The sequence below is a fragment of the Desmodus rotundus genome, chromosome 1 (assembly GCF_022682495.2).
Source record: "Desmodus rotundus isolate HL8 chromosome 1, HLdesRot8A.1, whole genome shotgun sequence".
Classification (NCBI taxonomy): domain Eukaryota; kingdom Metazoa; phylum Chordata; class Mammalia; order Chiroptera; family Phyllostomidae; genus Desmodus; species Desmodus rotundus.
This window is the reverse complement of record NC_071387.1, coordinates 85,519,810-85,533,512: the sequence shown is the minus strand read 5'-3', so window position 1 is coordinate 85,533,512 and position 13,703 is coordinate 85,519,810. Positions and strand designations below refer to the sequence as shown.

The following is a 13,703-nucleotide window of genomic DNA, read 5'->3' as shown; positions in this document are numbered from 1 at the left end:
AGAGACATATGAAAAGATGCTCAGCATCACTAGCCATCAGAGAGATGCAAATTAAAACCACAATGAGGTACCATCTCACACCAGTCAGAGTGGCCAACATAAACAAATCAACAAACAAATGTTGGAGAGGATGTGGAGAAAAGGGAACCTTAGTGCAGTGTTGGTGGGAATGCAGACTGGTGAGGCCACTGTGGAAAACAATATGGAATTTCCTCAGAAAACTAAAAATGGAACTTCCCTTTGACCCAGCAATTCCGCTGCTGGGATTATACCCTAAGAACCCTGAAACACCCATCCAAAAGAACCTATGCACCTCAATGTTCATAGCAGCAGAATTTACAATAGCCAAGTACTGGAAGCAACCTAAGTGCCCATCAGCAAATGAGTGGATCAAAAAACTATGGTATATTTACACAGTGGAATTCTATGCAACAGAGAGAAAGAAGGAGCTTATACCCTTTGCAACAGCATGGATGGAACTAGAGAGCATTATGCTAAGTGATATAAGCCAGGTGGTGAGGGACAAATACCGTATGATCTCACCTTTAACTGGAACACAATGAACAGAAGAGAAAAGCAAACAAAATATAACCAGAGACATTGAAGTTAAGAACAATCTAACAATAGCCAGGGGAGAGTGGGGAGGGGACAGTGAGGAGGGGATTACATGAACTACTATATATAGGACACATGGACAAAATGAAGGGGGAGGGTGGAGGTGGGGGAGGGAGGTTGGTCTGGCTGGGGTGGGGTGGAGGGATGGGGAGAAAAGGCATACAACTGTAACTGAATAACAATAAAAATTTTAAAAAAGATTTACTCTAATTTGTCCTTATCCTAAATTTTTGAAATATTTTCTAATTTCTCCTTCTTTGTTCACATAATCTCACACACATACACACACATTTTCTTCACTTGGGGGTTTAAGAGTCAATGTTATAGGAGAATCCTGAGTAACTAGCCCTAGTTAAGTTTCACCAGGAGATTCAGCTATTCAATGGAGGCTGTGAAGCCCCACTGAAGAATCACCAAGGCTCACAAACCTCCAAGATATGGTCCTGGGGAAAATCTCAGAGGAGTAGGAAAGCCCTGGGGATTCTCTCATGTGGATGTTCAACTCAAAATCAAGGAAGGCTGTTCCAAGCCAATTCGTCAAGAAAAGATGTAGAAGTGAAACGTTTCCATTAAATGACGGAGATGCTACATTTGGGATTTAGCAAAGCATTTATCTTTTGAGTTGCTGAGAAATCCAATCAAGGAGACAATGATGCACAGATACCTTGAAACATTTTTGGGTTTTTTGGGTCTTGGGACTGGGACAGTGGATCCTGCCACAAAGAGTCCCAGAAAAATAATGCAGTTCACCCAGGACAAAATGCCTGCTAGTTTCTAAAATAAGAGCAACACCAATTTAACAAACATGTCAACATTTTAAAATATATTTAAATTCAATGTTTATGTTGGAGCATTTGACTTACACATTTTATCCTTGTTGTTATTATCTTCACCATATCAAATGCCCCCTGGAAGTCTCTGCTGCACATAGACTGAATGTAAGTATAGTTCTCTCCCTCTATCTGCTAGGGATTTATTCAAAGACCCCCCAGTGGAAGCCTGAGACCATGGATAATACTGAACTTTTTACATTCTCTCTGTTGTCCTGTATATACATACCTCTAATACAGCTTAAACTACTCTAGCACTTTGAGGCCATTATTAAGCAAAACAAAGGCAACTTGAACACAAGCACTGTGACACCAAGACAGTTTATCTGATAACTGACTTGGCTACTAAGTGATTAATGGGTAGGGAGTATATATAGCATGCATATGCTGGACAAAGATGATTCACATCCTGAGAGGGATCAAACCTGACAGTGCAAGATGTCATCATGATACTCAGAACAGTGCACAAGTTAAGACTTATGAATTGTTTATTTCTGGAATTTTCCACTTAACATTTTTGGACTTCAGTTGATTGCATGTAATTGAAGGTAAACTGTGGAAATCCAAACCATGAATAAGGAGGGGCTGCTATACTATTTCTGGGTCATTGAGACCACAGATAGGAACTGTTTAGTATATCATCATATTTTATAACACACAGTGCATAATAAAGTGTAATATATTAACATGAAGTACTATGTCAGGGATTGACAAACTATGACCCATGGGCTGACCACTCACTTTTATAATGCTTTGTTGGGAACACGGCCCCACTCATTCCTTACATACTCTTTACTGCTGCTTTTGCCTCATTGGCAGAGATGACTAGTGACAGCACAGACACATGTCCTGCAAGCCTAAAGTATTTCCTATCTTTCCCTTTAAGACCAAGTTTGCTCAATCCAGTAATATATAATATACATATGATGTATTAATATATATCACACATACTGTGTGTGTAAACAATATACATTATATGATAGTAAATATCATTATATTTGTCTAAAGTTTGAGGACAAGGTAGGTGGTGGTTTGTACAATTCAACTATTAAATCATTTCTCAAATTGAGGGGTTTTTTTTGTGTTGGAAAGTCTAAAAATTGCCATGTGGGACTGGTTAGAATATGCAGAAACTCTTCTATCAAAATAATGATTGATATAAGAGTTAACAAACACAGTTCCAGTTGAGGATTTTTTTGTTTTCCAAATAAATTGTTAACAGATGGAGAAACTTCTAAGGCTGGTCTGCATCAAGGACAATGGTTCAAATTGGGGTTGAGCGATTGAGTCTTTGAGCCATTCAGAGAAAACACACATTGGCACAAAATCAGTAGATTTGAATTTTGTGGCCCAGACGGAGAAACAGCTTTGGGGTCTGGAGCATTCAAAAGCTAATTCTGAGGAATATGGTATAAAAGTCCAAATGTGTGGAACAGATGTATGGGGATTTTCATTGTGCATATCTCAGACTCATTTAGTTTCTGTGCTTTGCTCTTTGGCCATCTTTATCACAAGTACCGGGATAAAGTCGATATCATGCAGCTTTAACCCACAAGGTGGCATAAGAAATCAGGTCATTTACTTTGTGTAGAGCCCTAAGTGTGTACTGAACCTTTTTTCCTGCCCTCTGATATCAATAGACAGGTGTACATTGACTGCTTTCTAAGTAATAACAGAGCTGTTTTGCTCTAAATTATGCAGTTGAGGCAGGACCTTCTTTAATGTGCATTAACTAATAGTACATGAACTTGGCAGAATTGCACACTTCTTTCTGTTTGCTAACAAGGAGACATTTCATAGTTTTCCTGGAGCCAAACCATGCACATATGATGCACATGGACATTCACTGGATGCACAGGAACTAAATTATGAAGGCAGCTGTTATACGATGAAGGACTCAATAACTGCACTGGCATTACTTGTTTATTTGAAAGAAATTTTCATCAAATAAGACAAGTTCTACTAATGTGGAAGTAGGTATAGTCAGCATTATGCAAATTATCTTGGTGCTCAATCATCAAGGTGGTGGTGTCTTGGAGTTGGTTTGCAATGATCCACCTCTCTAGCTCTCTTTCCTCTCCTTACAATCCTGCTTCTCTCAGGGTTTTAATTCACAAAGAGTTGGTCGCTGGCAACAGTGACTTTGGTAGCATGGGGGGTTTGCCCATTAATAGAAGGACAGAGTTAGGAAGTTTTAACTGGGAAAGACTCCTCTGGGCATCTCAGCTTTTCTTGAAAGAGCATCATGTGCAGAAGAACTGTGCCCATGCTACTTTGGTATGCTTTAGCCAGTGCTTTCTGAAACACCTCTCTTATGGGTTTTGCAGCTGGCCCACAATACACTTTCTCTACATTTGGAGGGTTACACATTAGCCTCATCCTAGGCAATGCTCTCTGTGAAGTCTTAGGCGTGAAAAGCTAGGTAAATATTTTTTACCTAGTGTATCTTGATTTCCGACCATTAGCAGTAGTGCCATGATTTGGAAACTGCTGCCAGTATATACCCTCTAGGAGATTGTCACCTGGGTCCTCAGGAGTTTACCTGAGAGCGAGAAGAAGGGGGCCATGAAATGAAATGACACAGACAGCCTGCTGTGGGTAAAGCAGGCACCATCTTGTCAGTGGAGAGCCATGACGAACAGACAGAGGGGGATTCTCATTACCTACAGACTTTTTGCTTCAGTACTAATTAATTTCCTCCTGTTCAGGCATCCCCAGGCTCTTCCTGAGAAAGAGATAAATATCTGCACTCCCACAGCTGTGTGCCCTCACCCCACTGGCACCGGCATCACAGAGTTGGCACAGGGCTGGGCACCAGCCTTGCAGATGGATCTGGCACAGCCTGTCTTCCTTGTGAGGCTCATAAAGCTACTGATGTTCTTGAGCTTTGTTGTTCTGTTGTTATCCCATCATCCCTTGGGGCAGTTTGTCATCTGTTAATTATTTCCAAACACTCATTATGCTCATCCTGCTATGATGTAAGGAGGGAGGGGGATTCTCCATCTGGAGATGGTCCAGGATGGCAGGTAAGTGGAATCCTGAGTGATCTAACCTGTGGGCCTTATGGTCTCACTTTGTTTTCATACACAGTGGGTGCAGTTTGTTTATTGACTTGGTGGATTTGGAAACTATATTTTTTCCATAGGAGCTGACAGCTCCAGCTGCTCAAATGTAAGCGTCTTTTGTGCAGAGAACTTAGCTCTGTTCTCCTAAAGCTGGAATACAACTGAACTTTTGCCAAGATGAGAAGAATGCTGGGATTGACAGACTTTGTTAGATGGTTCTTCAAAGCTGGGGCCTACTCAATGTCTGGTTCATGCAGTCCTAAGAGCACTCTCTTCCACTCTCAACAATGTCCTGGTTTGAAAAGCATATCCTATGGTTATCTTACTAGTGGGTTTGAGCAGGCGAGTGTCTACATGGTAAACATGAGAGAAACCAAAGACTCCACACCTATCCACAAGTGTTGGTCAATCCTGACATTCAACACGGGATTCCATTCTGAGATGGGGATGATTTGATCTTAAAGGTTTTGTGTTCAAAGAGGTGGGTGAAAGAGCTAGGTTGGTGACTTCTGGCTGTCTACACAGTATATTAATTCATTTATTCCTCAAAGAAATACTGGGAACATTGTAACCCCTAATTTACCATTAAGAAAAGAGGTTAACAGGTTGTCCCAAAGGTACAAAGTAAGTGGTAAGATGGGGATTTGAATTCAGGTATGTCCACTTCAAAGCGCAGGCCTGTTCATGATACCACAGTCACTGGGAAGACAGGTAGCATGTACAAGCTAGTATCAGCTAAACTTGGAGGATTTTCATGGGAAAGGAAAAAAACCTCTCTCTTTCCAGTGTCTGAGTGAAGTAAAGGAGATGGAGGAGGAGAGAGGATACAGGGAACAAAATTTCAGAGGAGAGTCAGGTGAGAGAGGTTAAGAAGTAAGTCAGAAGCTGCCTATTAAGGGTGTTTTCAGGCCCACACTATTGGGGTGGGACATGGAAGTTATTCTGGTTTTTAATTGGGAACCTCAACAGAGAGGTCACTGAGACAGGAATGAAGGGGCCTCAGATACACACAGTAGAGCAGGTGTTTTGGCTTCAGAACCAAATAGCTTGGATTGAGGAGGATACTGTTGATGCAAAGAGGAAATTTATGATGGGAAGGGGGAATCAAGGATTGAAAGGGGACATTGAGCCCTGACTGGTGTAACTCTGTGGGTGGGACATTGTCCCTCAAACTGAAAGGTCACCAGTTAGATTCCTGGTCAGGGCACATATTTGGGTTGCAGGTCAGGTTCCTGGTTGGGGGTGTGCAAGATGGAACAGACTGATAATTCTCTTACACATTGGTGTTTCTCTCCCTTTGTTTCTCTCTCCCTTCCCTTCTCTGTAAAAATAAATAAATAAATACATATAATCTTTAAAAAAAGGAAGGAGACATTGATAATGGGAAAGGAAAATTGATGATGAAAAAGGGAAATCAAAGATAGGAAGGAGGAAATCAATGATGAAAAGGGGAAACTGATGATGGGAGAGAGGAATTGATAATGGGAAGGGGAACTTGATTATGGGGAAGGAGAACTTGATGTTGGGAAAGAGAAACTGATGTTTGGAATGCCAACAACACTTGACTCATCTTTCAAAATAGTTGCCTAGTCACCCTAAGACTTCTTGGTTCCTGGTTTGGGTCCTCATTTTTTGCCCCTTTATCCAAATGAGTCATGCCAGCTTGGGGTTTTGAATAGCTTAGACTTGACAAATCCCTTCATCAAGCAGTGTGGAAAGCAGAGGGCAATATCTCAACATACTTTACTGAGTACTCATTTTACTGAGTAGATATTAAAGTATCTGTAATCCTCCTTGGTTAAACTTTGCTTAGTGGTGAAATAAAATTTCTGTTTACTAAAATTATAAGAAAGCAAGGTGTAGTGCAAAAAGAAGAGTTAGCCCTAATTTTCGTAGGTCATAAGTCTACAGTGGCCTACAAACTATTGCTCCATAGCTGCACTCATTGTTGACCCACAGCAATTCCTCTAATAGGTTTGCTTTCATAGACTCTGAGAGCCTGTTATTTCATATGTCTTCTAATCTAAAATGTTCCTCTATCTCTATAATGCTTTGAGTGTGATGACTTTGCCACTGACTGACAAGAAAGTGCACTTGGGGGAGAAAATTCTTTATCTTCCCACAGTCAAACTCTCATGCTGCCCATATCTCTGTTGGGTCCTTTCTACACTCCTGTCAATGGCCAATACTTTCATCTGAGCCCTGGCTCCCACTTTCTCCCCCATGTACCCATCCATTTCCTGGACCATCTCTCACTCAATCTTCCTTTATCTTTCCCATCAGCACACCACTATGCTCCATATCCATATCTTAAGCACAAACTCTTATATATGGACTCTCTAGTAACCGCATCTCTTCTTCCTCTCATAATACTCATTACTAAGTCCTCAGGCTTTGTCTCCAAAATAAAGTTTGAATCCATTAACCCCTCTTCATAGAACTCAGGAGAAGAAATGATGAACTCGATGACAATTTTAACACAGAAATAAAAACGTAAAAAACAACCACACACTATAGAAGAATACAATAATTGACATGAAAAATACACTAAAGATAATCAACAACAGATTAGATAATGCAGAAGAACAGATCAGAAATTTGAAAGACAGGGTAGTAGAAATCTACTGACTGGAAGAGAAAAAAGAAAAAAAAAATTTTAAAAATGAGGGAAGTTTTAAGGGACCTCTGGGACAACACTAAGTATACTAACGTTTGCATCACACGGATTTCAGAAGAGAGGAAAAAGGAAAAAGGTTTTCAGAAAACCTATTTTACATGGACACTGGCAGGCAGTGTCCACAGTGTTGTGGCCAAGATGAGACAAATTCACACAGACTACCAAGTCCTGTGGAGGAAAAGGGACGGTATGGCCACTCTCTCAAGGGGAGAGCATGCCGACCCTTGCCTTGACAGGCTTTTATTGGGTTAATTTGCATAGGAATACAGGGCATATATGGAAAGCTCATCAATCATTGTCAGGCAGTAATAATCAAATAGATAACATTCAAAGAACTCTGAGGGCTTATTTTTAAAAAATTAATTAATTTATTTTTATTCAGTTACAATTGTCTGCATTTTCTCCCCTTCCCTCCACCCCACCCCAGCCAGTCCCATCTCGCTCCCCCACCTCCACCCCCCCCTTGATTTTGTCCTTGTGTCCTTTATAGTAGCTCCTATAGACCCCTCTCCCCACTATCCCCTCCCCACTCCCCTCTGGCTATTGTTACAATGTTCTTAATTTCAAAGTCTCTGGTTATATTTTGTTGGCTTTTTTCTTTTGTTGATTATGTTCCAGGTAAAGGTGAGATCATATGGTATTTGTCCCACACTGTCTGGCTTATTTCACTTAGCATAATGCTCTCCAGTTCCCTCCATGCCATTGCAAAGGATATAAGCTCCTTCTTCTCTCTGCTGCATAGAATTCCATTGTGTAAATGTACCATAATTTTTTGATCCACTCATTTACTGATGGGCACTTAGGTTGCTTCCAGTACTTGGCTATTGTAAATTGTGCTGCTATGAACATTGGGGTGCATAGGTTCTTTTGGATGGGTGTTTCAGGGTTCTTAGGGTATAATCCCAGCAGTGGAATTGCTGGGTCAAAGGACAGTTCCATTTTTAGTTTTCTGAGGAAGTTCCATACTGTTTTACACAGTGGCCTCACCAGTCTGCATTCCCACCAACAATGTACTAGGGTTCCCTTTTATCCACATCCTCTCCAACATTTGTTTGTTGATTTGTTTATGTTGGCCACTCTGACTGGTGTGAGACGGTTCCTCATTGTGGTTTTAATTTGCATCTCTCTGATGGCTAGTGATGCTGAGCATCTTTTCATAGGTCTCTGAGCCCTCTGTATGTATGTCTTCCTTGAAGAAGTGTCTGTTCAAGTCCTTTGCCCATTTTTTAATTGGGTTATTTGTCTTCCTGGAGTGGAGTTGTGAGAGTTCTTGATATATTTTGGAGATCAGGCCCTTGTCTGAGGTATCATTGGCAAATATGTTTTCCCATACTGTTGGTTCTCTTTGTATTTTAATGCTGTTCTCTTTAGCCATGCAGAAGCTTTTTATTTTGATGAGGTCCCATTTGTTTATTCTTTCCTTTATGTCCCTTGCTTTAGGGGACGTGTCTGTGAGGATGTTGCTGCGTGGAATGTCTGAGATTTTCCTGCCAATGTTTTCGTCTAGGATTTTTATGATGTTAAAACTTATATTTAAGTCTTTTATCTGCCTTGAATTTATTTTTGTGTATGGTGTAAGTTGGTGATCGAATTTCACTTTATACCACGTAGCTGTCCAATTCTCCCAAGACCATTTGTTGAAGAGGCTGTTTTCGCTCCAGTTAATGCTCCTGCCGTCTTTATCAAATATTAATTACCATAGAGACTTGGGTTTATTTCTGGGCTCTCTGTTCTGTTCCATTGGTCTATGTGCCTGTTTTTATGACATTACCAGGCCTTGTAATACACTTTGATATCAGGTATTGTGATCCCTCCTGCTTTGTTCTTCTTTCTCAAAATTGCTGCAGCTATTCAGGGTCGTTTATGGTTCCATATGAATTTCTGAAGTGCTTGTTCTATATCTGTGAAATATGTCATGGGTACTCTAATAGGGATTGCATTTAATCTAAAAATCACTTTGGGTAGTATGGCCATTTCGAAGGTGTTAATTCTTCCAATCCATGAGCATGGTACATGCTTCCATTTGGTTGTGTCTTCCTTAATTTCTTTCTTCAGTGTTGTTTAGTTTTCTGAGTACAGGTCTTTTACCTACTTGGTTAGGTTGATTCCTAGGTACTTGATTTTTCTTGTTGCTATATCAAATGGGATTTTTTTCCTGATTTCTGTTTCTGCAGTTTCATTGTTGGTGTACAGGAATGCCTTTGATTTCTGGGTATTGACTTTGTATCCAGCTGCTTTGCCAAATTCATTTATTAGGTCGAGTAGTTTCTTGGTGGAGTCTATAGGATTTTCCATGTACACTATCATGTCATCTGCAAACAGTAACAGTTTCATTTCCTCCTTTCCAATTTGGATGCCTTTCATTTCTTTTTCTTGTCTGATTGCTGTGGCTAGGACTTCCAATACTATGTTGAATAGGAGTGGTGAGAGAGGCATCCTTGTCTTGTTCCTGATCTTAGTGGGAAAGCTCTAAGTTTTTGTCCATTGAGTATGATGTTGGCTGTAGGTCTCTCATATATGGCCTTTATGATGTTGAGGAATGCTCCCTCTATTCCCACTTTCCTGAGTGTTTTTTATCAGAAATGGGTGCTGTACCTTATCAAATGCTTTTTCCGCATCTATTGATATGATCATGTGATTTTTGTCTTTGCTGTTGTTGATGTGATGTATTATGTTTATTGATTTGCGAATATTGTGCCATCCTTACACCCCTGGGATGAATCCCACTTGGTCATGGTGTATGATCTTTTTAATGTATTGCTGTTAGCGGTTTGCCAATATTTTGTTGAGGATTTTAGCGTCTATGTTCATCAGAGATATTGGCCTGAGGTTTTCTTTCTTTGTTGTGTCATTATCTGGTTTTAGGATTAGGATGATGCTGGCTTCATAAAAAAAGTTTCGGAGTCTTCCATCATTTTGGATTTTTTCGAATAGTCTGTGAAGGATAGGGGTTAGCTCTTCCTTAAATGCTTTGTAGAATTCTCCTGTGAAACCATCTGGTCCAGGGCTTTTGTGTGTTGGGAGTTTTTTGATGACTGCTTCAATTTCGCCTGCTGTTACTGGTCTGTTCAGGTTTTCTGCTTCTTCTTCATTCAGTTTTGGAAGATTATATTTTTCTAGAAATGTGTCCATTTCACCTAGGTTTTCAAATTTCTTGGCATACAGTTCTTCATAGTAATTTCTTCCAATCCTTTGTATTTCTCTGGTATCAGTTGTAATCTCTCCTCTTTCATTTCTAATTGTGTTTATTTGGATCCTCTCTCTTTTTTTCTTGATGAGCCTACTTAAAGGCTTTCCGATTTTGTTTATCTTTTCAAAGAACCAGCTCCTGGATTCACTGATCCTTAGAATTGTGCTTTTAGTCTCTATGTCATTTAACTATGCTCTGATCTTGGTTATTTCCTTCCTTCTGCTTGCTCTGGGCTATCTTTGTTGTTGTTCCTCCAGTTCTTGTAGGCGTAGGGTTAGGTTGTTTGTTTGAAATATTTCTATCTTTTTAAGGTAGGCCTGTATTGCTATGAACTTCCCTCTCAGGACTGCCTTTGCTGTGTCCCATAGGTTTTGGGTTGTTGTGGCTTCATTTTCATTTGTTTCCAGAAAGTTTTTGATTTCTTCCCTAATCCTGTTCTTGACCCATTCATTGTTTAATAGCATGCTATTCAGTCTCCATGATTTTGAGTGTTTGGGGTTTTCTCCTTTGGGGTTGGTTTCTAGTTTCAGTCCCTTGTGGTCAGAGAAAATGCTTGATATGATTTCAATTTTCTTGAATTTGTTGAGGCTTGCTTTGTGTCATATCATGTGGTCTATCTTTGAAAAAATTCCATGTATACTTGAAAAGAATGTGTATTTTGCTTCTTTGGGATGAAAAGCTCTATATATATCAGTTAAGTCCATTTCATCTAGGGTATTGTTCAGTGACACAATATCCTTGTTGATATTTTGTTTGGACGACCTGTCCTTTTTTGACAGTGGGGTGTTAAAATCCCCTACTATAATTGTGTTGATGTCAATATCTTTGTTGAAGTCCTCCAAGATTTTCTTTATATATTTGGGTGCTCCTATGTTGGGTGCATATATATTTACAATGTTTATGTCTTCTTGGTGGATTCTTCCTTTGAGTGTTATGAAGTGACCTTCTGGGTCTCTCTTTATGGCCCTTCTTTGGAAGTGTGTTTTGTCTGATATGAGTATTGCTACCCCTGCTTTTTTTCCCTGTCCGTTTGCTTGGAAAATTTGTTTCCAGCCCTTCACTTTCAGTCTGTGTAGGTCTTTTGTCCTGAGATGGGTCTCTTGCAGGCAGCACATGTGTGGGTCATGTTTTCTTATCCATTCAGCTATTCTATGTCTTTTGATTGGAACATTTAATCCATTTACATTTAAGGTTATTATCGATAGGTAGCTATTCATAGAGAGTTTTTCATACCTGTGTTCCTCTTTCTTTCTCTTTTCCTTCCTTTCCTTAAAGCAGTCCCTTTAGCATCTCTTGCAGAGCTGGTTTGGTGGAAGTGTATTCTTTTAGACTTCTTTTGTTGAGATACTCTTTATTTGGCCTTCTATCTTGATTGAGAGCCCTGCTGGGTAAAGTAGTCTTGGTTGCAGGCCTCTGGTTCTCATGACTTGGAATATTTTTTGCCATTCTCTTCTGGCTTGGAGCGTTTCCATTGAGAAGTCAGTTGCTAACCTTATTGGGGCTCCCTTGTATGTTACTTCCTGTTTCTCCTTTGCTGCCTTTAAGATCCTCTCTTTGTCTTGGAATTTTGCTATTTTAATTATGATGTGTCTGGCAGTGGGCCTCTTTGGGTTCCTTTTGCTTGGGACTCTCTGTGTTTCCTGGATTTGTATGACTTTTTCTCTCATCAGATTAGGGAAATTTTCCATCATTACTTTTTCAAACAGGTTTTCTATCCCTTGCTCTTCTTCTTCTCCTTCTGGTATGCCTATTATACGGATATCATTACGTTTCATGTTGTCCTGCATTTCCCTTAATCCCTCTTCATTCTTCCTGAGCCTCTTTTCCTTTTCTTGCTCGTTCTGGGTGTTTTGTTCTAGTTTGTCCTCCAGCTCGCTGATCCGATCCTCTGCTTTATCAAGTCTGCTTTTCATTCCTTCTACTGTGTTCTTCAATTCAGAAATTGTATTCTTCATTTCCTCTCGGCCCTTGTTGATAGTTTCTATTTCCTTTTTCATGTTGATATAGTTTGCAGTGAGTTTATTGTAGTTTCCCTGTAGTTTCTGGTAGTTCTCTGTGAGCTCAGTGAGCTCAGTGAGCTTCCTGATAACAAGTGCTTTGAACTCAGTATCTGATAGTTGACTTGTCTCTTTTTCAGTTAGCATCCTTTCTGAGGCTTCCCCCTTTCCTTTCATTTGGGGATTGTTTCTTTGTCTTCCCATTGTTTGTGAGACTCTTCTTGTTACCCTCTGCTTCTTAAATTGATCTATTCTGACTCTCTGGGTTTATGGTATGAACTTCTATGGTAGAATGCCAGTGGGATTCAGTGGTGCTGCTGTATCCTTACTGTCCTGTATGCGTGTAACTCGGTCTAACTCTGGTCTTTTCAGCACTCCAGGTTTTATTGTCTCACCTGCGGGAAAAAGAGAAAGGGGGGGAAGAAGAAAAATAAAAAGAAGGGAAGGAGGGAAAAATGGAATAGAAAAGGAAAGGAAGGAAGGAAGAAGGAATAAAGAAAGATCGGAGGCAAGATAAGAAGGAATTTTAAGAAAAATTAAAACAAAAGATTAAATAAAAGAAGGCAGGAAGAAGGAATTAAAAAGGTAAAGGATGGAAGGGAGAAGGAATAACAAAAGAAAGAATGACAGAAAGGAAGAAGGAATTCAGGGGGAAAGGAGTAAAGGAAAAAAAGAAACGTCTTCTGCTGGCTTTAAACCAGCCAGGTTAGTTCTGCTGGTCTTCCTGTCTGTGAAACGGGAGGGGGTGGTTGGAAGGATTGGTTTCACTTTTCTCCCTTCCTGAGCCACACTCTTTGCTGTTGTTCAGCCTCTAGTCTAGTTCCTCAGGGTCCTTCTGCTCCGCACTAGGCCTTTAGTTCACCAGTTTTGCTGTGCTTGAGTTGCACCAATTAGGGGCAACTCACACTCCCCCTTCTTGCTCTTTGCTGTCTTAGATGCTAGGGGCTCTGGGTGCTGCTATGGGGTAGTTCAGCCCCCTACCGGGTCGAGTCTTTCCTGGGTAATGCAGTCTTCCCTAGCCCTGCAGCTCCCTTCTGCTGGGTGTTCTGCCTTAGTCCTAGAGAGCCAGTAGGCCCTGCAGGGCTCTGTGTGCAGGGGCTAGGTAGGAGTTGTTCAGAACCAGTGCTTTTAGGTGTGGTCCCTCGGAGGCAGCCATGCCATTGATCAGCCGTTCTGCTGCTTTGGGCCTAGGTCCTGTGTGGCTGGCTGGTCTGCTCTGGGCCTGAGTTTTGTGCGGCTGGCAGGTCCAGCCGCTTTGGGCCTGAGTCGCTCGCGCAGCCGGCCACTCTGCAGCCTTGGGCCTGTGTGTGGGGCAGCTAGCCTCTGCTC

The 13,703-nt window shown here is 40.8% G+C and overlaps 1 pseudogene; it reads right to left on the bottom strand.

Moving 5' to 3' along the window:
- LOC112307278 (serine/arginine-rich splicing factor 3-like) overlaps positions 1-13,703 on the bottom strand; it is a 76,371-nt pseudogene that overhangs the window by 47,015 nt on the left and 15,653 nt on the right.